This window comes from Haemaphysalis longicornis, unplaced genomic scaffold, assembly GCF_048455015.1.
Source record: "Haemaphysalis longicornis isolate Haplotype H1 unplaced genomic scaffold, Haemaphysalis longicornis Haplotype H1 scaffold_2, whole genome shotgun sequence".
NCBI lineage: Eukaryota > Metazoa > Arthropoda > Arachnida > Ixodida > Ixodidae > Haemaphysalis > Haemaphysalis longicornis.
Genome location: NW_027526295.1, coordinates 78,099,365 through 78,124,634, shown reverse-complemented (window position 1 = coordinate 78,124,634; position 25,270 = coordinate 78,099,365). Strand labels below are relative to the sequence as shown.

Sequence of the window (25,270 nt, the reverse complement as noted above, 5' to 3'; positions counted from 1 at the left end):
CGAACGTTAGAGATCCCCAGGTGGTCAAAATTATTCCGGAGCCCTCCATTACAGCGCGCCTCGTAACCTGCGTTGCGTCGGCGCGTTAAACCTTACAATCAAATGAACGCCCAATTCCGGGAAAAACAGAATTTTGGCGCGCTGTTCTGTAAATTGTGTTTCAAACCGCCTGTTATATTTTGTGTGGAGATAAAGCCGAACGGCGACTAAATCATATTATAGGACTGCGACGCCCTTGTTCCAAGTTTTGAAAGCGAAAGCCATCAATGAACGCTGAAGTGATTCGCACACTGTTGGATTACTTGCGCCAATTGAAGTGTGTAATAAATATGTCAGGTTTCAAACCCTCTGGGTGTGTTTAGGCGAATTATTGTAGTAGGAAAATCAATTCTTATGTCCTGTCCAGAACTCTGCACCTCGCTTGAATCGTACCCATGGCCTTCCGTATGGCGCTTACTCTTGCTGCCTTCGTTTGCCTGCGCCCATTGCGCTGCTCGCCGACCATCCTCAAGAGTAAGTCGGCTGGCGGCCTCCGATATTCTAAGCAACGAATGGACTTGTGCTCCCCAGGATGTGGCTTTAGTTTGTCTGTTTGTACACTGCATCAATTTTAGTAAAGTTCGTGAAACCAACATAGGTCCGCACAAGCGCCGTCGACGCTTGGCTGACTTCGGTACACGGAAGCTGTAAGCTGCATATTCCTGTGCAACTGGTAGGCAACCTAGTGAAGAGTCAGCAAAGTAATAGAGGTAATAAGGAATTAAAATTGTCTGATTGATTGTGAGTTTTAATGCGCCGACGCTGCACAGGCGATAGTGTAGTGACTCACTGTAGTGACTCACTCAGGATTAATTTTGATCCCATCCGGATTTTTAACGGGGGACAAATCTCTAACACTTGGGCGTTAGAGGTCGCTTCGATCGCTTTTATGCCTGATATGCAATAAGGTACGCATTTGGGCTGGTTGGTTCGTGATTACGAGTAAAAAAACAGCGCTAAAAAGACAGGACAAGAAAGGACACAGGACCACAGCGCCGTGCTCCTGTGTCCTTTCTTTTCCTGTTTTTTTAACGCTGTTTTTTCACTCGTAATGCCTGACATAACTCCTGAATTTCCCATACGAACCCTGGCATCAATGAATATCTTGGTGTGTGGGTATTCATTGTATTTTTTAGCTATTCTAGCAGTGAAAACGCTTGTTTTTCACGAAATGACCTTACAGATCAGCCCTGTGATGCTAATACTACAAGCAATTAGGTTAGAGCTCCCTTATTCAACTCATAAAAAGCTCTCACACAGTCGCGATTTAAACAGCTTCAGCCAGCTTAGTCATGAATAAAATAAAAAAAAGACGTCTTTAATAACAATTTTCTAAGAAAAAACTACGCCCACCTTCCCGCAAGGGGAACCCTGTGGAGATGCGTCGCATCTTGGGGGTTTCCTTGGTGTTTCCGTTTGGGTTGATTATGTAATTGCATGTAAACGTGTGCGACACGGGTACGATGTATTCCTCTATATTTCACACAGCTCGTAACGGCCGCTCGCTTCAACCGTTTGCGTTCGGTATCACGTTTACGAAGTTCGGAATCGGCCGCTCGCTTCAATCGTTTGCGTTCGGCATCACGTTCACGCCGCTTCGCAGCCTTGTCTTCGGTGGTGCTAGCATTCCTGGTATCACATAAATCGGTGCTTAAAACGGTTGCGCCGATACGGTGGCGATACGGTTGCGCGGGCGGCGCAGCTGCTGCTGCGGACGGACGCCGTATGAATGTATGGAGGGACAATGCGAGTGAAGGAGATGCGACGCATCTAAAAATAGCTTAGTTAAATTTGTCTCACGGCAGCTGATTACAGTTGAGATAAAACGTGATTGTTTTTTTGTGAACGAAACTATGCTTTCCACTACTAAAACCTGACCCCAATATCAAAACGCTCGAGACGGTTCGATAATCCAGAAGCTGCCGTATGAATTGTGATGCTCGCTGAGTACACTACTTCTGGCGTTGATGCGGATATCTTCCAAAGATAGAGTTCGGAATATGGCACGCAGACAGGCAGACGGTAACTTTCTTTTTACCGCAAAAAGTCGACCAATTTTTGGGATCCAAAAAAATATTTTTGTGCTAAACATATTGATAAGGCACATACGGCAGCAGCTCAAAATGCAGATTATTCGATGCCCTTTCCAAGAAGAGCAGATTAGCAAATTAACAAAATCAGCTTTTGTCCAAACAATGAAAATATAGATAAGAAAGAAGTTGTGTATACCCATTCGCCAATATTTTAAAAAGGTTGGGGTATAATGTTTGCCAAACATTACAAAAACAGATGATAATTACCTAGGAATGACACCAGCTATCCACTACTGAGCTTTAGTTCAGACAGCGGGTAGTTTGATTTTGTGAAAGCTTATTTCTGAAGGTTCCCTGCTTGTGTAATAAGTGGATCTCGCATTTTCAGCCACGTTCCAGCAGTTTCCATTCTGTTTGTGTGTTGCAGACTTCATATTCAGTGCTACTACGGAGTTACCCAACTTCAAGTTGATTTTCCATAGCCCCCCCCGTCGCCCTGTACTATTCCTCGAAAAAAGAACGCCTTTCGTGATATCGCTTCACCCATGCCCTACTTTTGCGATAACAGCTCCAGGTGAAAGTCAAAAATAACACCAAGTCATGGGATATCAGTTCAGACAATGAAATATTTCCAATCAGCCTTGAACGCTGCCAGCTGTTCACTGGCCAGTTTTGTTAGAACGGGGCTATTTTTAGAGGTTCAGTGTTGCTTCTTACTAGAACTCTCTATTCTGGAAGTCTCCAAAAGGTTTGACAAAGCGTCTTTTTGAAAATGTGAGGCACCACTCTTTTCGTCGTGCGAAAGCTTGCTGGACACAATTCTAGTGCATCTCAACTTATTCCTGCAAGCCCGGCTACCATAGCGAGTCAGAAGATGACAATAAACCGCAAGTGAAAGTTCTGGTAGATAACTGATGATCAGAATATCAACAAAAATGCACCACTGAGTTTGGTTTTCAATTCCAAGCAGATTTCCCTGCATCTCTTGCTTGCTGTGAATCTGGTGCTTGCTGTAGTCGTTAATAAGATGTTTTTACATCACGTGGGGACTAAGGTGGTCCCCTAATAATATGAAACCATTTCAGAGAACCATCCAAAATTGCATATTTTGAAATAAATTTTAGGCTTCACCACGAGACACGGGAACCTTGCCTGCAAGCCCCACGGGGACAAATCAATTTGCAGTACTGAATTTTTCTTGGACAGGCTTTTAAAATGTTTTCAAAATGTGTATTCTAAATTTTTTCCACTGTTGGTGGTTTGTTATACAGAATTTTTTTTTTCAATTTTCTTTACGTTGACAAAAAGTTTTTTTTCGATTTTTTTGCAATCATTACTTACGCAAATATTGCACAGCTGGTGCTACAAAGGGCGTTGAATAATCCGCATTTTTTGCTACTGCACGATGTGCCTAACCAATACATTTAGCAAAGAGAGAGAGAGAGATGAAACTTTATTTGTCATCTTTGCTGAGCGTAACCACCCGAGAGGGAGGTTCCGGGTGCAAAAAAATGTTTTCTTAAGCCCTAAAAACTGGTCAATTTGGTCAACACAAGATCAACTCTTGTGGCAGCTTTACTGCATCACTATCAATTTGTGCAGAGAAGCCGCAGTAGAGCATGAGAAGTTTGAGAACAAAAAAGGGCCCAAACCCCCGCGAGGGGGACTCGAGTAAATGCGTCGCATAGGGGGTGGGTGTATTGCGTTAACGTTTAGTGTTTGGGGAGTTGGTGGTAGTGAATGAGTTGTATCAGCAGCTTCTTGGCGTAGTTTGAATGAATCAGGGATATAAGGCGCGTTCGTAGAGAGAGAGAAATAACTTTATTCACATAAAGGGTGAGGGCGTGGTGGGCACGACCCGGAGGGTCGCTACGACTTCAGCCGCTCGAGTCACGAGCTCCTTCTGGAGCTGGGGGTCCGAGCGGCCCAACGCCTCCATCCACTGGTCAGGAGAATTATTTGGAGGGAATGGGTCCTCATCACAAGCCGACATTTGGTGTTGGACCGTGGCTTTTTCACCGCAGCGGGGGCAGAGCGAGGATGGGTAGAGGGAGGGGTGGACATGATGGAGGACGGCTCTGCACGGTAGAGATTCCGTTTGGAGTTGACGCCAGAGGCGTTCCTCCTCCAGAGTGAGGGATGAGTGAGCGGGTAGAAGCTTGCGGCGGGAGAGGCGGTAATGCTGTGTGACCTCTCGGAATGTGAGGAGACTGTCCCTGGTCGATCTGGCTCTGTGGAGGGAAGAGTGCACATCGTACGCCCGGGAGACAAGTGCTCGGGCTGCCGTGTGGGCCGTCTCTATCCCTCCAATGCCCGTGTGAGCCGGGAACCATTGGAGTTCGACCGCGTCGGATGGCGAATTTAGACCGAGAATTTTGTGTGCCGGGGCAGAAATGAGCCCTTTTGCAAAGTTTTGGACGGCCGTTTTCGAATCCGAAAATACAATTTCAGGGGTGGGCCTTTGGGTTATTGCTAGTGCGATTGCCGCCTGTTCCGCGACATGCGGGTGACGGGTGTGAATGGTGAGGGTTGCAAGAGGAGGAGATGACGTGGAGTGAATTACAGCAATGGCGAATGCATCTTTATGCCGATATTCTGCGGCATCAACATAGAGGGTCGCTCGGGAAGGGGGAAATCTTTTATCCAGTGTCGTGGCTCGATGAATCCGCCTGTCAATATGAAAGTAGCCTTTCATTCTGTGTCGGTTTTGTGGCGCAGTGGGAAGAGCACCATGTACCTCGCGTTCCGCCCACAGGTAGTGAATGCGTTGTATCCGCAGCTTCTTGACGTAGTTTGAATGAGTCAAGGATATAAGGCGCGTTCGTAGCCTTCCATTCTGTGTCAGCTTTGTGGCGCAGTGGGTAGAGCACCATGTACCTTGCGTTTCGCCCGCAGGGTCGTGGGATCGAAACCAGGCGCCGGTAAATATTATTTTTTATATAGTGTAGGGGGAGGGGTACGGACCTGTTCTTGAGAGCGAGGAGGGTAGCGTGATGCGGGAGAGGAGGAGTGGGGGAGAGGGCGCACCTGGAATGGCTGTTGCGGACGCCGAGGCACGCCGACAACGCCGGGTGACATCGTGAGTTAAAGAAATGCTCTGCATTTAAACGTTGGACATCCAATGTCAATAAATTGGGATAAGGAAACTTATTATTATGGCATGTTCCATCAAGGCTGTAGTGTCAGCTTTACTCAATCGCTCACAACTCATGCAGAAAAGCCCATCCAGTGCATCAGAAACTTTGGAACAAGTTTTGTGCAAAATTTATTAATATGAGAAGTTAAAAAATAAGGGTACGGAAAATAAATGCGTTGACATTATTTCAACTAGACAAGTTGTTTAAATTTTTTTTCTTGTGGCCACTAAAAAAATGAAGAAACCGAGGCACATAACACGGCAGTGGTGCCCTTTGGACTTACAAGTCACGTTTCTTTTCCATCAGTATTAAGTGTGAGCTCAACAACTATAACTGTAAGCATTATTTAGTGCTTCATGCTTTCACTTAAGCTTACAACTGTTGAAGGAACAACTAAACGGGGTGCAGACATTGCATGCAGAATAAAAAAAAAAGGTCCATCTCCCCGCGAGGGTGACTCGAGTAAATGCGTCGCATAGGGGGTGGGTGTATTGCGTTAACGTTTAGTGTTTAGGGAGTTGGTGGTAGTGAATGCGTTGTATCAGCAGCTTCTTGACGTAGTTTGAATGAGTCAAGGATATAAGGCTCGTTGGTAGCCTTTCATTCGGTGTCGGTTTTGTGGCGCAGTGGGAAGAGCACCACGTACCTCGCGTTCCGCCCACAGGTAGTGAATGCGTTGTATCAGCAGCTTCTTGACGTAGTTTGAATGAGTCAAGGATATAAGGCGCGTTCGTAGCCTTCCATTCTGTGTCGGCTTTGTGGCGCAGTGGGTATGCACCATGTACCTTGCGTTCCGCCCGCAGGGTCGTGGGATCGAAACCAGGCACCGGTAAGTAATATTTTTTTATATATTGCAGGGGGAGGGGTGCGGCTCTGTTGTTGAGAGCGAGGAGGGTAGCGTGATACGGGAGAGGAGAAGTGGGGGAGAGGGCGCACCTGGAACGGCTGTTGCGGACGCCGAGGCACGCCGACAACGCCGGGTGACATCGTGAGGTAAAGAAATGCTCTGCGTTTAATATAGTCAGTCTTATTGAATAACTCTCAAGGGACAGACAACCAATTTTTGTCGCGCATATGTTCTCTAGCTCATATGCCAGCGTTTCATATAGCCCGGTAGCCACAAGCAATGTCTGAACAAATTGGCAAAAATAATTTTAATTTGCAGCAAACTCCCCGAAATCGGAAGGGTGGCGGTTCGTAGTGTCGAAACTTGACGCTACAATATGTGTCCCTGTCTAGTGACCTGTAAACCTAGCAACTACTGTAAGTGCTGAAACGTTTATTTACGTATTGAAAACCTTTCATCACAAGCGCTTGTGCAAGGTTAAATTGTACGTCGATTTTTTAGCATTATTTTGAACTTTTTAGGACACGCCGCCCGCCGTCGCTGGGTTGCTCTCAGTGTGGCGAACTGAGCTTCCATGCCCAGAATCAACGGCAGTGTTCAGTAAACAGAGCCAGTGAAGGAGCTTTGACGATTCTGCCTGTGTCAGGGCGTTTGTTCTGCCAAAAGATTCGATTTCAGTTTCTGAACACGCCAACGGCAGTTTAAAAAAAACATCGCACCCGGGGAGAACCAAACTTCCCACCTCCACAACGTGAAGCCAGATTCTACCAATTGTCTATCCCAACAGATGGCGCTTTCGTGCAAAATTGACCGTTGCATTAAAAAAACACATAAAGGAACAGGAAAACCTGCTATTCAAAATTTTTGTAGCTGGGGACAAGCATTTAAATAGCTTTTTTTTCATTTCGCATGCAGACAAAAGTATGTTGCCGAGCGACTGTATGTCCTGGTTGCGAGCATTATTTTTGAGAGGGACACATACGGCTCGTAGATATTAAAATTTCGATTTCAAAAGTTCTAGGGTGTTATCAGAAAAACCGTTTCTCGTCAACGTGGTTTAGGTGATGCCCTTTCATTTTGGGATAGAGAATATATACTCGACAAAAATCGGTTGTCTGTCTCTGTAAAAAAGTGTGAAAGTTAATCCGTGAAGTGTAGATTCAAGGGTCAGGCAAATTGCTATCAAGCCTAAGAGCAAAAGAAAAGCGCAAGAAGCAGCCCACCCAGTGGTTTTTGCCCAGAGAATGGGGGGGGGGTGGTGATCTATGCTGTGTCGTTCTCATCTCGAGAATTCGATATCCTATTTGTCTCTTGCCAATGAGGCTTTTGGTATGTACCCACTCATTGCGAATTATGCAAGTACAAGTCTTTCTTGGGCAAATTTTGACTTCTGGAAAGAAGCTAAAGCACTGATTTGGGAGCTGTTGGATGTTTATTATATCAGGAAAAAGAGCACAGTGAACCTGTATGTCAATTAACTTGAATATTTGGAAACTTCCCTATGATTGCTTTGTTACCATTGTGCGGCCTACTAATAAATTGTGTTATTTGAGACGATGCATTCAATAAACTTAGTTGCAAGCAAGTGCTTGTCTTATCTTCTTTGTCATGTGCTTTGGAGTTGACTTTTTCAAAACCATTTACCAACTTGCCTAATGCTTTTTATTTTTACTTGACAGGTTGAGTTAGTCTTCTTCTCCCTTCTGTGTATTGGAGTGCGGAGCATGCTCTTTGTGCAGCAGGTATCTCAGCGCACTTACTGCTTTGTTACAAAAGCTGCTTTTAAACATACATATATATTCTCATACCATCAAAAGTGGGGAGTAGCAGCCTTTTGTACTCCTAAAGGTTTAGTCTCCCTGCCTGTAGCTGTAAGATCCCCTTTAGGAATGCAATAATTTTTGGAGCCTTTGCGTTTGTGGGGCGTGCATATGTAACTTGATACATTTTACATATGTTCCCCCATACAAAACATTTCATAAAAAAAGAACGGCGAAGCAAGAAAATGTGGTGGCAAGAGGTGCGCTTCTCGCCCTCTTTTTTGTCAGCACTGGGCAGCTAGCCTGATGTTGAAGGTTTTACTGTGCCGGCTACAATTTCACTTTCTTTTGTCTTATCGTTCTGTTTCTTTTCATTGATATTTCTGGCAGGTTCGAGACAAGGCCTGGTCCGAGACTGGAGGACCCGAGGACACCTTGCAGCATTTGTGCGTGGCCTGTGAAGATTTCTGGATTGACTTCATGGACTTGTTATGTAAGAAGTCTGCCTCAGAAAGACAGCAATCACGAAAGAAGCTTTTAAAAAATTATTGAAATTTATATTCACACCACTTCAACCTTGCAACCGTAGGTTTGCAAAGCTGGTTAACACAAAACGTGTTGTGATTCAGTATCATTCCTGTTAGTCTCAGGTGGCCACACCACCTGAGGATGTACCACCACCACCTCTGTCCTTCCTAAATAATATGTAATTGTTTAAGAAATTTGTGTGTTTCGAGTTTAAATGCGTTTCATGGAGGCACGTCCCACTTGGCTGTTTGGAATAAAATATTTCATAGATATCATCAAGATTTTTAATGAGGCCTCTACAGTTCCGCTGGATGATGTTTTCTCTTCCCATTATTTAAGTTTAGAGCAACTGGAATATGTTGGTGTTTATGTGTCGACTTTCGGGGCTTGGACTCTTGGGAGAGAGAGAGAGAGAGAGAGATGACTTTATTTGATGCCCGAGATGGGTTCTGAAGGGTAGACGACTTGGACGGTCTCCCTCCCTCATCCGTCAGCCAGGATTCCTTGGATCCTCGCGGCGGCTTCGGCCATCCGGACTGCTGTCAGTTGTGCCTCCGGTGTGGAGCTGAGCAGAACAGTCTCCCATTGTTCTGCAGTCTTAATTTTGTAGCTTCTAAGTGTATCTACATCGGATTTGCTATTATAGCCATTCGTATTTTTTTGGAGCTTATGGCAGGACCATATCATTTGGTGTAGGTCGGCTCTGCTGTTGCATAAAGTGAAGAGGTTTGAATAAAGGTCTGGGTAGCAGCGGTTGAGGGAAACAGGGCTCGGAAAAGTGATCGTCTGCAACCGTCGCCACGTGACTGCCTCTTTCCTGGAAAGAGTGTGGTGGGCCGGTGGATATTTGCATCTTGATAACCTGTAGTGATTTATTATATCCCTGTATGTGACTAGTCTGTCTTTGTGAGATCTCGTAACGTGTGCTTGTTCTTGGCTTTCCTGCGACGTCTTGTGCGGGGATGATGGTGGTTGTGGTGGCGTCGTAGGCAACACAGCTCGGTTGACCAGAGTTCGAGCGGTTGCGTGGGCCAGTTCATTCCCCTGTAGGCCGCAGTGGGCCGGAGTCCATATCAAAAGAATTTTTCTTTGGTTAGGGGTCTTCTCTAACAACGAGGCTGCTGCAGGGGAGATCCTGCCTTTCGAGAAGTTAAGGATGGCGGACTTCGAATCGCTTATGATTGTGGTTGCGCGCGTAGAATTTATAGCAAGGGCTGTGGCCATTTCCTCTCCCTGAGTGGGATGTTTGGGCGGCGTGGATGCTGACGTCACCCTGACGCCGTCATTGCTGACGACTGCAATTGCAATGGCGTTGAGACAAGAGCCGCCGTTGTAGTAGTCGGCTGCGTCAACGTAGACAATCTCCTGTGGCTCACAATGGGTTCGGAAACGTTTGTCAAGGGCTCGTACTCTAGCTAGTCTTCTTTCCACATTAAGCTCTGGATGCATATTCCTTGGTAGTGGCGGGATGCGAATGTATTTTCGCCATTCGTGTGGGAGGTCAACTTCATTCGGGAGGGAACTTCCACTTCGGATTCCTAGTGACTTCAGAATGTGTCTTCCCGTTTTGCTTTGAGATAGCCGTTCTAATTGGGCTGTTTGTTGCGCTTCAATTAGTTCTTCAATCGAGTTACTGATGCCTAGTGCTTCGAAGCGTTCGTTGGGTGTGGTAACAGGTAATCCCATTGCTTGTTTATAAACTTTCTTAATTAAGCCATTAATTTTTACTTTCTCGTCTTTTTTGAGCTGTAGGAAAGGAATGCTGTAGGAGATTTTACTAATTACGAAGGTCTGTACGAGCCGTATGAGCGTGTTTTCCTTCATACCTCTATTCTTGTTTGCCACTCTGGAGATTAGTCGCATGGTGAGCTGAGTGCTCTTCTCGAGATGAAGGATTGTCTCTTTGTTGTGACCATTCGATTGCAGTCGTAGGCCGAGGATTCTAATGGTGTTGACAACTGGGATCTTCTGGTTGTTGGCGTAGACGCAGATGTCGGGATTCGATGGGTCTCTCTTCCGTCCCCTACTGGTAGGCCGGTAGATGAGCAACTCGAATTTTTGAGGAGAACAGTCCAGTCCTCGTTCTCGAACGTAATTTTGCACTATGTCTACTGCCTTTTGTAGGGTGTCTTGAATGTAGCCATCGCTGCCGCCGCCAATCCACAGAGTAATGTCGTCGGCGTACAGACTGTGGTGAAGGCCTTTGATGTTGCTTAATCTCTCAGGCAGGCCTAAGAGTGAGACATTGAAAAGAAATGGGGAGAGCACAGACCCTTGAGGTGTACCCCTACCCCCCAGGGCAAAGTCACCCGACTCAAGGTTGCCGACGGAAAGGGAAGCAGTCCTGTTTGTAAGGAACTCTCGGATGTAATTGTATACTCGCTTCCCCAGGGCTATCTTGGCTAGCCCGTCTAGTATCGCTTCGTGTCTGACGCTATCAAATACCTTGGTGAGGTCAAGACCTAAGATTGCCCTTGTGTCGAAAGGAGAAACTTTGTCGCCGTCGATTATTTGATGTTTGATTTGTAGCATAATATCCTGGGTAGAAAGCTTCGCTCTGAACCCTATCATAGTGTGCGGATATAGATCATTGTCATCCATGTAGTTGCTGATACGGTTAAGAACGACGTGTTCGAGGAGCTTGCCAATACAAGATGTTAAAGAGATTGGTCTTAAGTTGTCAATGTGAAGCTTTTTCCCAGGTTTAGGTATCATGACTATTTTTGCAGTCTTCCAGATTTTTGGAAGGCTGCCCCTCAACCAGCACTCCTTCATGAATTTAGCTAGCGCAGTGAGGGAAGGCTGGTCGAGGTTTCTAAGCGTCTTGTTGGATATGCTATCGGGTCCCGGTGTCGACTTCGTCCGCAGCTTTTGAACAACCGCACGGAGTTCCTCGACGGTGATTGGTCGGTCAAGTAACGTGTTCTCTGGTCCGGAGTAGTCCGGGAGCTTTACGGGAGGGTTTTTTTTAGCTGTCTAATGACCTGGATGCTGGAGCCCGTTCCTTTCGCTGCGATGAAAGCTGGAAGGCCTTGACATTCATGTCGTCATCTGAAGGCAAGGGGGTTCCCAGCGGACTGGGCCCCCTTGACTTGGTACCCTTTCGGGCGTTCTTTACGTACACTGCCAGCGCCGAAGGCGTGGGGAGCACCCAAGATGGCCCAGGCAGTAAGGCAGGGGAGATGGCCACCGCTACTGTCTCCGTCTCCTCCATGCCCTTGCGTGTGCTTCGGACCGGTGGAGACGAATCAGTGGACGCGGCGGCATCCCCAACAGACGTGGTAGCCACCACAGCCGCTGCTGACTGGGGAAGTGGCATGGTGACTGGGGCGGCTGCCACTGGCAGCCTCGTGGGGGGCGGGGAAGGAAGCAAATGAGCTGCGCTGTATTGCGTCGCCGCCGAAACCAGGTGCCACTCCGCCCCCCGGCAAGCAGCGTCGGCATACCTTCTGGAGCTGAAGAGGGAAAACCTCTTGCGGGCCTCCGGAAAGCTGATGTCCTCATTGACCTTCAAAGTGATTAGTTGTTTTTCCTGTTTGAACTTATCGCATGATCGTGAAAAAGCGGCATGAGGTCCATGGCAATTGGGACAAGTGAAGTTGCTAGCATGACAGTCATCTGCATGATGGTCAGTTTGCCCACACTTCGCACATCTGAGATTGCCGCGGCAGGAGTTCGTACCGCGCCCATAAGGCTGGCACTTGAAGCAGCGGCGTGGATTTGGCACATAAGGGCTCGTGGGACATCGGAGGAAACCTGCCCTCACTGCTTCCGGTAGTGGGGTTCTATCAAAAGTCAGAATAATGTGCTTTGCTTTGATTTTTTTGTTGTCTCGCCTTATTGTGATGCGCCGCACTGCTGTGACCCCTTGGTCACGCAGTACTTCTAGGAGGTCGGTTTCGGTTTCATTGATGAGATCGAGTTCAGAGATGACGATTTGGGAAGAGTTTAGAGTTCTATGGGGAGTGACTGTTATTTCAAGATCATGGATTCTGGTTTGTTGCAGAAGCTTATTCGCTGCTCTTTGTGGCTGACTTCAACGAGCACATTTCCAGAAGAAGGTTTTTTTGCCTTGTAGTTCTGTCCTGCAACACTCTCGATGAAGTTTGCTACGAGGAAGACTGATTTTTCACTTACGGTGGTTTCTTTATTTACAGATTGCATCACGAGAAAGTGAGGATAGTTGCCCTTGCTTTGAAGGTCAATGGTCGGTTGCCGTTTCAGGGTTGCATCGGCGCGGGCCCTTTTCAGAGCCCGATCATTTGGAGGGGGGTTTTGAAAATACCATATAGCATAGTACAAAAACAGAGAGACGGGGGAACCTTCTCCTTTCACCTTATCCTGGTAGTCAAAGAGGTCCCGGAGCTCCCTGCCTCGTAGACAGGCAGGGAGCCCATCGACCGGAGCTTGACCAAGGCTCCGACGGCCAACGTTTACGGCTTCTAACCTTCACCTTTAAACACCTCGCCACGGTTGTACACGGCTTATGTATGGGAGCTCGGGGTCCGCGGTGTCGCTGCTCACCGTCACCATGAATACTCAAGGTGCCCCGTGCGGGGTGCAATGATTCCACTGGCAGTAGCACTGACCATCTCTTGGAGGGTCACCTGTACACTTCCACGACTCTTTCGCCAGAAGTATCACGAGACTCTTCTTAAAAATGGCGTCCTCACAACTCTTGCTACAGTGTCACGATGATCATCGGGAAGGAATCCTTGTGACTCTCTTTTTTCATTAGGTTAGGGTCGTGGCAGTCAGTGGTTACTCTTAGAAGATAGTCACCCATAGTCTACCCTGACTCTACTGTAATGGGGTCCGCATGACCCCCTTTTAAAAAGAGTGGCGTGACTCTGCGAAAGGGCGTCGAGGAAGAGTCAATTCTGCGGTGAGTAAATACCACCCGAAGAAGGTCACGGGAACCGCCTTTTTTCCTAGTGTGTATGGAGCGAAGGCATCTTGACAGTTGAACGTAAACAGACCAAAAGAATAGCCCACACCGCATCCAATCCTTAAATTGACCAGCACCTCCTTACCCTCTGGTAAAAGCGCCGTGCTATTGTCAAACGCTGCAAGCGTGACAAGCGTAACGGCGTGATCAAAGAGCGCCTTACCCGCCTCAACCAGGGAGCACAAGAGCGTGCCGACAAGTTAGCCAAACAGAATTGGCTTCAAGTATGTGAAGGGCTCAACGGCAAAATTCATATCGCAAGGGACTGCCAAATGTATCGCAAACAACTGGGACAACAAAAAACAAAATACATCTAACGACTTCACTTAGCGATAGGAGGTACACCACATGATATCACAAAACAGATCCCTAACACACTCTAGCCCCCTTTTAGTGCCAAACGCGTCGACATCATTTACACATAATCAGCCCCAGAAGTTGAGGATGAAGGAATCAACTCGGAATTTTCACCCGAAGTACTGAACACGGCGCTGCATTAACTCACTCGCAACACGGCCCCGGGACAGGATAAAATTACATACGGAATGATCCGCAACCTGCCTGACGAGCAACCTGAAGACCTTGTCAACTATATCAATCGGGCTTAGAGATCAGAAAACCTTACCCCAAATAGAAAGAAAGCTCTTGTTACCCTCATCCCCGAAACAGAAAATCACCCAACACACCCTCCAACGTCTGGCCTATCTTCATAACGTAGTGTGTTGGAGAACTTATGGAGAAGATGATGCTCGCTAGACTGAAATGGCACCTGGAAACAAACGGCCACCTGCAGCCACGATGGTTTGATTTCAAAAGCGTGTTGGCACATAGTACAAGCCAAACGCATTCATGCGGACGTCCGCGCACAGCCCAGTGCAGCTCAATTACGCACCATCTTAGGAGTATATATAAAAAAGCTTTTGGAAATGTGTTGCATGACGCGATACTTCTCAGCCTCACGGAAACTTGACCGGGTATACGTCTCATAGACCGAACCAACTGCCTCTTGTGACCCCATGGGAAACCATCTCGGCCTTGTCCACTTCACAGAGGCACACCACAAGGATCCATATTATCAATACGCTCTGCAATGTGGTGATGAAGAATCTCCCCGCCAACTGAATGCTATCCCAAATCTTCAACACGCCATATACGCTGACAACATCACACTCTGGTTTACAAAGGGCACCGCTGGCGAGCAGTAATACACGTTACAACAAAGGCTCGATATCATCAGCGGATAAGCCCATGACGTCGAACTCACCTGCTCAAACGAGAAATCGGAATATGTAGTTTTGTTGGACAACAGAACCAATAAAAGTAACCGATATCGCAACCTGATCCCTATGACAGTAAACAACTTACTTAGATAATTCTTGATCGTGTCCCAGGCGGTCCCGAGCCAGTCACTCGAACAAGGCGCTAAAAGCAGAGAATGAGTCAAATTCATCATTGGTCAAATTAACCAAATTCACCAAATGCTGCGCCACGTGACGCGACACCACCACGGCCTCCAAGAACACAAATTACGCACAGTAGTTAAAGCCCTCGTTTTCTCAGGCGTCATGTATGCAACCCTTTTAGGCACCTTACCAAGACACAAGCGTACAAAATACAAACAGCCATCACGAAATGCATCCATATACAAATACGAGTGGCTCTCTACGCCCCCACGGCATCAATTAATGCGCTGCCCTCCACCACAGTCTTGAAGAAAAAGCATCAGTTTTCATGCAGCTCAGCACCACCGACAAACTTCAATGCAAGGGCGCGAATTCTTCGCGCCCTCGGGTACTCCACCGACCACCTCTCACTCATCCCTCCCCTGCCACCGCCCTTGGAAAGTAGAACAAGACTCTTTGTGTAACCCATACCAAAACACATGACTAGAGCCCCAGATCAAGAACATAGAGCATGCCGCGCTCAACACCTGCCCGAACCAACCCACGACAACTACTATACGGACGCCCTTTTGTGGACCATACAACGACTACGGCATCGGTTGGCCCCTGCACAGCTCACATACGGCATGACGTCAACGTGCCCTCGCTCACAGCTGCAGAGACTCAAGCCATCGCAGAAGCCATTATAGTTCACCAGCAGCGGACCACCCATATTACAGTCCGCGGACAGCCAGGGAGCACTGCGAAGCTTCGCCACGAATGATATCCATCTCCTGTCCACTCTAGCCTGACAACATACACGCACTCTCATTCCCACCTATACGTTTTCCTGGAATGTATTCCTGGCCACCCAGGTATACAGGGTAATGAATGAGCTCACGCTCTGTCCCGCGATCTTAATTTTCGGGGAAGCCCTCAGCCGTGGTCGGAGGAATATAACCCTAAAGAGGATAGAACAATGCATCACAAAAGGCGCCGCGAATATCTCGACAACCTCCGCATAACAAGAATGGTATTTCCCTCCCCATGTAAATTTATGTCATGAATGCACGCTACATATATTAGACAGGCACAGACATTGTCCCTCCCTTGTGATCTATTCCTGCACTACATACTGAATTCACCAGGCCGTCTGCAACGTCAGGTATGTGGTGGCTATCCGGACAATGAACATACATATTGGCGCTGTGTACGCGAGTCTTCGTCTTCCAAATTTCTTTCCCCAGCCCCTTTCCTCCTGATATTATCTACTCGTGGTCTAGCTGGGCCGCTCCCCCCGAAAACCTACGGGCAGCCCTGTGGTATATCTTGGCTGCCCACATTGAACTTTCTGCACCTCTACCAAGCGTGATAACTTCGCGGATCGGAATTCAGCTGCAGAATAAACTTTGATCAGTCTCTCGCACATTTTTTAAGTCAAGCGTACCCTCTTAGGATGATCAGCCAAGAGTAACCCCACCCCCAATAAACAAAAACAAAACTCCAGCCTTCACCATATTTGCGGCAACCCTTACTTGGAGCGAGAAAGACACACCAGAGCATACGCCCATCCAAAATGATGTTCAATTATTATCACTTGCAAAAATTAAATGAAGCTCACACTTAGATCAACACGTATGTAGTAAAGGTAATTGCGGCAGGGAAGAAGAAGCAAATCGGCTGCAATCGCGGACTTAAACCTTCGCGATGGTCGTGAAGGTCGCGTACAGCTTCGTTGCCTTCAAGTCTTACGCGTTAGTGTGAGTTTCTTCTTTTTTTTCTGAGGTCAGGCATGTGCATTTGTTGTTTTTGTTGCCCTCTTCGGCCACCGATTCTAGAATTACCTTGGCCGGTGCCTTCCTAATGCTTGGGCGAACCACTGGACAGGGGACAGCTCCCGAATTCACTCTAAGAGACCGGTGTCCTCGTAGTTTGCTCGTTGTAATCGATAATTCTGGATACGCCGCTCTTTGCGAGTTCGGGCACCAGAGAATGGTTCAGTAATGGTCTTGCGGAGCTATATGTATCCTGAATAGGACAAGAACACCTCGGGATTTCCTTGCTCCCCAAAGATGACACGCCACAAACGGCTTTTGGGGGAATTATCGCAAAAGAAAGGGATGTAAAGTTTTGTTCAAAAGCAAGTGCATGTTCAATGGTTCATTCATAATGAAATGTTTTTACGCACGTTTTGACGCACACATTCAAGTCTTTTCCCCATACTTGGTTCGGGAGCCCATATCGGTTTGCGTTGAGTTACCAGCGTTAATTTATTGCTTTTCATGGAGACGGAATCTGTTTTTGTTGTGACTTTTTTGCTTGAGTGGGGCCCACAAAGATGCAAACATTTTCTACAAATGAAGTTTCAACGGTGTTTAAAAATAGGCATTCTTCCATGTGAAAAACATTGAGCTAAACGTACACAAACTTTCGAACGTGATCTGCTGGTGTTGTCATCCCGCTAGTAGACACAATTGCGTCTCTATCTGCTAGTAATAACTAACGACTCTACATTTCTGTGGTAGGAGAAGCAAATAACGAGACCTAGAGATTTGTATCAGTTTATAAAAATAAGGGTCATTACAAGCTGGCGTACAAGCCTGCATTGGTAACAAAAGTAGCCCGATTCTTTGCAACAATTAGCCGCAAACTTGCATGTTTCTGATTTTCCTGCCCCGCTTTGACTGTACGGACATCACGTGTCGGTGCGCCAAGCCAGTCTTTGACCCCTGTGGTAGTAAACTAGCATCTGTGACCATGTCCTCTGAATTCATTTTTTCACGATACATTGCTGTTATGCAGCTCTAAGGTTTGCAATATACAGAAATGCGTGATGCGAAAATCTTTATTCCATGTGGACCATCCAACCGGTGTATAATGAATCAGGAATACAAACGTGACTGACAAATAATGTTCTCGCATTGCAATGTCACCGTACGTGGTCAAAGAAACCATGCATACATATAGCGTCTTCACATAATGGAAAAAACGTTTAAATAAAGTACGAGTAATCAGATTTTCTCTAATCATGAAGGATTTCTGGCGATAAGTTATGGTGAAATATGTTTAGATGTATTAGCGCTAATGCACTGATACCTGATCAACAAACCCCCAAGCTTTCATTTTCAGATCCGCAATTCTCTACACTTTTACAGCTGGCTGATGGCCGAAGACCCCACGAAAAATTGCTAAATGTGAAGTCACAATGCCCCTCGTGATCAGCACGCATTCGTGACAAAATGTTTTTTTGGAGCAATGGGCCCATTTTGATCCATATTGCCAGAACCAGTTTCCGCAGCAACATAACTGTTTTAGAGTCACTTTACTGTGAAAGGGTATTCAATGTATTCTGTAACTACCCTGTGTCTGCCAGTATGCTCTCTAAGCTTATGCTTTCTTCTAAATATGCGCACTTCGTGAATTAAGGGGAAAAAATGCTTTCTCTTGTCGCCCTCTTGCCAATGAACTTTTCCAGCGTTCACACTCTCATGATGAGGTTAATGCACGTTCAAAAAAGAGACTACACAAAAAATCCGCCGAGGACAGCACTCTGACATTTCTCTTGCAGTTTGGCGAGCCAGGCCTTGCCAAAACGACTGGGTATTGTCCACGCCACAGCTAAAAAGGTGGCCTGCAAATCACTTTGGATGGCCCGTAGCGTACTTAAGAGTGCAGAAATGTGGCGCTCGGGCATTTGGTGTATCGTTTCTAGGTTATGTCCCATACTTAGAGATATTGGGACGCATTAAAGCCATTAGTAATCCGTAATTGTTGACCCGAGCCTTTTACATACGGCTCACCTCATAGCCAAGGTTCCGTTTTCCCGCATAGAATTGCGTACTGAGCAGTTACCTTCATCCAAAATACAGTGACCACTGTCGCACACAGACGCCGAAACTTGCACGGAGGGACACATTGCAACCGCCACCATGCCACAGCACTCCCGGTTCGTTCGATTAATCGGCCATGTTTCATCAAAATAACGGTGTCAAAAGTTCGCTCGAACGTTTCAAACACAACGGCATGAGGAACTTTTTCGAGCGTAGCTTCCTATGCCTCTTTGATGGCGTTTGCGTCTGAGTAAAACACACTGCAGAAAAGTCAACTTCACGCGATGGATTTCACAAAGCGTGCATCAATCCTGCACGACAAAACACAACAGTAAGACGGTTTTGCATACTTGATAGACCTCCAGTAATACGCAAAATATAGTTTGGTAATGCCTTAACGGTGATTGAGTATAAATAAATTCTTTGGTGGTGTGGAGTTTTACGTTGGCTTTTGAATTGGCCAGTTGGGAGTTTAGATATAGAGAGGTTGGATTTTAGACTGTGGCTTTCCTTCAAGTGGCATGGGGGAAAGCTTCGTGTTTTACGATAGTTTTTGTAGAAAGGGAGTATAAGTTTGATACGTTCTTGGCAAAAAGATGTTGTTTCCACTAAATTCATTTTGCCTATTTTGAATCCGGAAATACCCACAATGATTAGATCTTCAGTATATTGCGTAAAAATACGGTGGTGTGTACAGGAATTGTAATGAAGATTTTATAAGTCCTACCTGGTGTTCCGCAGAAGACGATAAAAAAGACGAGCGCTGTAACGGGAACACTGCGACACGCCATACCGATAGCTTGTAACAACCACAACCCTGACCTGCACGCACACGAATATAAGCTGCCAGACAGGATGCCCGACCTTCAGTGCGTAATCTCTAACGGACGCATTTCTACTCGTGAGCTGACAAGACACTTCGCGAAATGCAGCTAGAAGCGCCATACATCACACGCCCAAAGGAACCGAGGGGTCGAGAAATTGCGGCGCGCTGTTGCAACGACCTGCCTCTAAATGTTCCTCTAAAACAGGATGTAAGCTCGTTACTCATTCTTTATCAATTTGGAAACGAGTTCCAGTTACAAGTTCCTTTATTGTGAATGGAACGCGTTGCAGTTCCACTTCGAACATTGAAAAGTGTCGCTAAAATTACGTTACATTTCATTTTTAAAATTAGAATACGGTGTCGGATTCCTGGAGCGATATAAAGTGAGAAATTTAAACCGCAGGTCGAACAGCGCATATTATAGAAATATGAACACGGCCGGCAGCAGTTTATCTGGACATAAAAGAATCCAGAGAAACGCTCCTAGACGATTTTCCAGACTTGTCTAACTTCAGACGTGTCCAACTGCGAATTTGGTGCCCGTCTATTAGATGTGCAACACACATGAAACTTCCCACTTCGGTCTTACAAATGCGAAGTAGGGTTACGACGCTTTAGATATGCAAATACAAAGTTTCTCACTCACAGAAACGTGAATAAATGTCTTTCATAAGAAACCGGGTCGAAAGGAACAATACATTTATGTTTAATGAATGCTGATTTCATATTAGTTTGTTTAAAATAACTTACAGACCCCTTTGCAGGTAATTATGTAAGGGGGTTACAAAAGTGAAGCTTTACGGATCATACAGCAGAAATTTGCGAGTAACAAAACACAGCGGATCAGGTTCTCACCGCGAGTTTCGCAATCAAATTTTAGGTCGGAAGAGGATAACAAGCAACAAAATAAAAGCCAACTGCGTAGTCACACACGACATCTACGCACAATCACAAAGTATGCCGAACACAATCAAGGTAGCAGAGAAATGAAACAACCAAAGATAGCCAAGTATGGGGACGCGACGCAAAAATCAGTTGTGGTGGTGATAAATACGCATAATGGAAAAGCACTGGAAATAACACGGAGCCTAATCATGCCGTAAAACCTTTTACACTATAAACAATATAGTCGGACAAAAAGTGCGACACTGTAAATCAAAAGAAACAACCACAAATAAATAGCGTACGAGGTAATAAGCTTGCGCAGAAGACGAGGACGAAGAGACGAGCGGACAGGATGCTCGTCCTGTCCACTCGTCTTTTCGTCCTCGTCTCTTCGTCCTCGTCTTCTGCGCAAACTTATTACCTCGAACATCATGAACCAACTAGCCAGCAATCAAGTCCTATTAAATAAATAGCAATCAGCAAACCAAAAACCATGTACCGTGGTGGATTCCATGATTTGAGAGTTTAACGCCACGACGCAACGCAGGCGACGGGATGCGTGTAATGGAGGAATTTCGATTAATTTTGTCCACCTTGGGATCTTGAGCGTGCCCCGAAATTTCTTACACACGGGCGTTTTCCTTTTCGCCTCCATCAGAAAAGCGGCCGCCCCAGCGGACGTATACCATGGTACCGAAGCAACAGATTATTTTGTTGTCCAAGCAGAAAAAAGTTAAGTACATAAAAAAGTTACAGGATATGGCGGAAGAGAAAAAATATTGAACAAATGAAGGAATGTGAAAACAATTAGTGGGAAACAAATGCCGGAATGCATAGGCGTAACAAAGTAGAATCTCTTGTTTCATTTCAGAAAAAGATATGCATCTCCCTGATGGGGTCAGACAAAGTAACCAACCCGTTTTTTCGTCAGCACTTCGTTGGTAATACTGAAGAGCCATTCCACGGAAGCGCTTGAGGGAACTGATGTGTTGTACATAAACAAACGTTGGTTCAGTCTCCCGAAGTTGTTCATCTGCGACAGCGGGCAGCTTATCCTGTGCCTCGGCTGGAAGGGTTTGCTGCCCGAAGGAAAAGAAATCACTGGGCGTGGACGAACAGGCAAAATCTGCGCAGAATGGCTATATCACTGCGGCCAGCTCTACCTTTATGTCGTTGGTCTCCTTGTCTCGCCTAGAACTGTCTGGGATCCATGATAGCTTAAGTCTTGGGATTAAGCAACTGACGACCACGAGAACACGCCTTCCAATGAGGAGTCCAAACCTGCCATCCCGAACAATTCCCGGTGACCCGGTGACTCTTCGAATGGCCTCACAGCGGGAGCAACTCTCTCGACTAAAAGTCACCCGCGGCTCGGGCGCACTAATGCGGTTGATTTGATTTGATTGATTTTGGGGTTTAACGCGCCGACACAACGCAGGCGAAGAAGTGCGCCGTAGGGGAGGGCTCCTGATTAGTTTTGACCACCTGGGGATCTTTATCGTGCGCCGAAATCTCGTACACACGGGCGTTTTTGCTTTTCGCCTTCATCAGAAAAGCGGCCGCCGTGGCCGGGAATAAAACACGCGACCTTGTGCTCAGAACTGCGACGCCTTAGCCAGTGAGCCACCGCGGCGGTTGCACTAATGCGGTTAATTACACATGACAATATACGATGGTTTCACAAGGTGCTTGCAGTGCCACTCGGTCTTAGAAGCCTTTTCCTGGCGGGGAACAATTTTACTTCGCGAGATGCACATCCTGGCCTCCCCGGATAAACGAGGAAGAGTAAAAAGAATTCTCGCGTCTGCGCTATTCTCCTGTCGAACGGGCATGAAAGCAAGCACAAGCTGCGGCCCGCTGCGTAGTCATTCTTCTGACTTTGATCTTGCTGGGATCACGTTCCGCTGAAAGGTGGGCAAATTGGCCAGCGCTCAGGAAGACAAGCGTAGCAGCGACTTGTGAATTTTTGTACTCGAGCCTTGGCTTCAAAAACACCCAATTCCTAGCGGTGTAACGTTTGCAGGAGGAACGACCTTCCTGCCGTTCATTCAAAAATCTAACGAGTTACCGCTACAGTTCCACCCACCCCTAATGAAATGGTGGCTTTCCTCCAAAAAGGATCTAGTCGAGGAACGCCGTTCCTTGGAACGCCGTTCCGTACAACACTGCTGTCTGCCTACGTCGTAATTCTCACTGCTCTTTGAAGTGATATCGAATACTTCCTGAGGTGCAACACGGCCGAAATCTCATTCATTGATTATGCAAAGAAGCCGGAAATTGCCACATTGGCTACGCGAGGGACGTGCCCCCGACAGCCTTACTGATAATTCTTTTCGCGTTAATTATTTAAACACATTGTCCTTGTTTACGCTGCTACAGCAAACACATCGCATTGACTTAATGAGGCGTAATAGCCTACTGACGCTGTGACTTCTCTGTGACTACCGAAGGCGACTTAACGTTTGTGGGACGTTCACGCGACGTAAACTGGGATCGCTGCATTTGATTGGGAAAACGTTGAAGGGCATGCGGATGTCCTGTGGCCTAGTTCCTGGTCGAGGGTGGTTGGTGCCCGCTGTCGACAGCTTATCGCCTTCCGACAGCGGGTGCGGAAGCCTTCAATGGTGCAGACGCCGAGCGAGCGGCTTCCGGACTGTGCGTCTTGTCGAAGATCGCCTACGCTCCTATCACAGTCATGTAAGAACGGCCTTCGATGTGCGTGAGTTTCGTAGACATACAAATAGACAATTTTCTTATTAAAAAGCAAGCCTCGGCTGTTTTATTAAATATGGAACTCCACCGTAGCCGTAACTGTATATGTAATCCTCGTCGTCAACGTAGGCTTCAATACGAATGGTATCGAAATGTGCGCAGCTTAAAAGATAAATAAATGTGGTTAGTGTGGGATTTGCAATGGGGTCACCAAAGCAGCCGCCATGGCAAGTGCTCTAGCCACAGCGCCAACCCAGCATCCTGCAAGAATGCAGCACGAATTTGCCTTGTTCGTGCGCCATCACCGGTGCTGGCGCCGCGGACGCACAAGGAGGTGAGCTCTGGCAGCGAGGAAGCGTGAATTGCCAAAAGCCTAACTGTCGCAGTCTTATTCGTGTAAAAAAAACGGAGAAAAGGAGCAAAGACGGAAGTGCGACGTAGCGTTAACTATGTCTTGCATTCGTTTGAAATCAAGTTACGTAAGCAACGTTAACTGCCCGACGATTTTGTAACAGCAGAGGCCCTTAATAAGGTGCTTGTTGCGGCGTCCAGAAACAGAAATACCGAGCGCACTTGAGCGTGCACCTCGTGAGTACCGTCCGGCGCCGTTCAGGCTGCCGCGTATGCTTGCGCAACGTGAGGGGTTTGCAGAAACAAGAAAAATACCAAGGGAGCAGGAGGGTGCGTCTCGTGTAGAGCGCCGGGCATCGACCAACTCCACCTTCGAGAACCGTCTACCCAGCGTTCGTGGCGTGATCTCTTGCGCGCTCTTCTCTTCGCCAGTTGGCGCCGAGTTAGCGAAGCTGGTCGCCTCCGGTTCTAGCGCGTGCTAACGCGGTCCGCGTTGTTAGAGACGTGAAAGCCTGTGGACAAAACGATCCGGACCTACCAGTCATAGAGAGCTTTCAGCGGCAGCTTCGGAAATCCATGTAATGTGTAACAGCCAGGTTTCTGACGAAGGGAAACAGTTGAAGTAGCGGCATTTTCTGTTTATTTAAGATTGGTCGCTTGACTGAATTCGTCAAATGAAACATTTAACGAAGAAAAGTAATACTGATCCAAAGAGAGAGGGGAAGTGAAGGGGCATCGAGGGAGGCAGGCAAAGAAAAGCCTTTATTGGTACGGAGTGCTCGATGCCTGTTGGGGGAATTGGAGGGGGCACGACGAAGTGAGCTCGAGATGATGATGTGGGCTTTAGAACAAAGACGGCGCTAGTCTACGGGTGTCTGTACAGGGACAGCTGTGCACACCCGTCGTTCTATACTGCTCGACGAAGACCGCTTGACAGCCCTAATAGTGCGAATAAAAAAGAGCGGGAGTTTCGACAGAATGAAGGGTAGCAGCTTTAAGGCATTGAGAATACTTCAGGCATTGCGGAGTACCTTTTAAATGAACCACGAAGACACTATTTTCGTTTCATGAAACATTGCCACGCTAGAGAAGTAGTCATGTATATTTAAGGTAACTTTAAAATGAACATGGTACCAACCATTGTACGCAATTGTCGAGAATCTCTAGTAGACTAAGCAATCTTGCTCCGCTCTCCCCTTTTCGCACCCTCGAACTGATTTGACGGATTTAAGTAACATTCTGTGTCCTCCGAATGTATAAAAGTGGTCGTGTCAACAAGGCCGGAACGCCCTTCGATCGCTGGTTCTGTTTTTAAAAGGAGCTGATCATTTTAGGGGCCATTCTGTTAGGAGCTGTGGCTGTCGCCGTCTCATGTCGTGGTAATACAATGTATTCATGGTACTAAAACACAGGCACACTCGTTTTCCAACGCTTCGCACTAGAACGTTTCATCTCCGTGGGGAAAACACGTCCTAAAATAACAAACAGGGCCACACGTTTTCCAACACGCCTAGCGCAGGAACGCTGTAGGCTTCAAAGACCCGAGATGTACAGCAAAGCCGTATATCTCTACCCCGCAGCGGTCTCCCCTCCGTGTGCAAAAACGGTAACGCGACAATAATACACTTATACACAGGATGCTTCGCCCCGCCGCAGGTTTCAACTTACGGTCTCATCTCTGTTGGCGAAACGCCAAGGCGAAAAAGAGTACACTTATATACTGAATGCTTTGCCTCACCGCAATTTTTACGTTATGGTTTTAATCTCCGTGTGCAAAAACGCCAAGGCGCCAAGAATACACTGATACACTGCACGCTTCGCCCAACCGTACGTTTCGCGTAAGTGTAGATGACCCGGGATTTTTTTCTTCTTCATGTTCTTGAGAGTCTTGTGTAGTATACAGTGTAATAGATAAATCTTGTAAAAAATCATACAGAACTTGGCCTACCAAATAGCACTACCGTTGCGCAGAGTTGCATTTATTTTGTGCTA

The 25,270-nt window shown here is 46.8% G+C and overlaps 1 long non-coding RNA gene across 1 annotated transcript in view; it reads right to left on the bottom strand.

Annotated features, from left to right (window-relative positions):
* LOC144167206 (uncharacterized) overlaps window positions 1-19,306 on the bottom strand; it is a 37,898-nt gene extending 18,592 nt beyond the window's left edge. The window contains exons 1-2 of the long non-coding RNA XR_013321884.1: window positions 19,232-19,306; window positions 14,658-14,714 (exon numbers count right to left, since the gene is read on the bottom strand). This is a non-coding gene — a long non-coding RNA (uncharacterized LOC144167206). The remainder of the gene's footprint in view (window positions 1-14,657; window positions 14,715-19,231) is intronic.
* Between the last annotated feature and the right edge of the window lie 5,964 nt (window positions 19,307-25,270).